Source organism: Nerophis lumbriciformis, linkage group LG16 (genome assembly GCF_033978685.3).
Source record: "Nerophis lumbriciformis linkage group LG16, RoL_Nlum_v2.1, whole genome shotgun sequence".
Taxonomy (NCBI): domain Eukaryota; kingdom Metazoa; phylum Chordata; class Actinopteri; order Syngnathiformes; family Syngnathidae; genus Nerophis; species Nerophis lumbriciformis.
This window is the reverse complement of record NC_084563.2, coordinates 21,059,599-21,060,356: the sequence shown is the minus strand read 5'-3', so window position 1 is coordinate 21,060,356 and position 758 is coordinate 21,059,599.

The following is a 758-nucleotide window of genomic DNA, read 5'->3' as shown; positions in this document are numbered from 1 at the left end:
CTGACATAAAAGAAGGCCGCCTTGTTGTGGTCTGGACCATGCGGATTGGACCGGTGACGGAGGGCGTTCGAGGGCTTTTGGTTTTAGGGTCTGTAAGCCAATTTGACAATGAGCTCAGACTACATGACCCCGGTCAGTCTTGGATTGGGGGGTTGGGAGGGGTTGGGGCGTTGGGGGCAAGATCCATCTGAGAAAGATTAACTCTCGCCATTTTAACGAGGGTAATGATCAAAGCCTCCGCCACCTGTGCCGTGGCGGCATGGCAAGGCATCTGCAAAGTAGGCGAAAGATCATGGCTATAACGGTAATACACGGAAATAATGCTCTTTAGTCATATATATGTGTGTATATGTATGTATATATGTATAAATATATATATACATATGTACATATATATATACATATACATATGTATATACACATATACATATGTATATACACATACATAAATACATACATATATATATATTGTTTAAATGTTGTAAATAAATGTGAGCATCCTATCTTAGCACCCTGAGAAAAATAAATGTCGAGATGAACGTGGAAGAGTGATCCAGTAGAACGGGAAAAAAAGGCATTTAGCATTTGGTTAGCATTAGGCTACGTCATTAGACACCTGCAGCGCTTGTGGCGGGATAATCGCTCTAAAGGGGGGCGGGGCCAGGAGCCAAGGACTGGTCAAAATCGGCGTCTTTCCTCCCTGCGGCCGTGGTTATTTGGCACTTCGTTAAAAGGCGGACCGCCGCTGCCAGTTAACA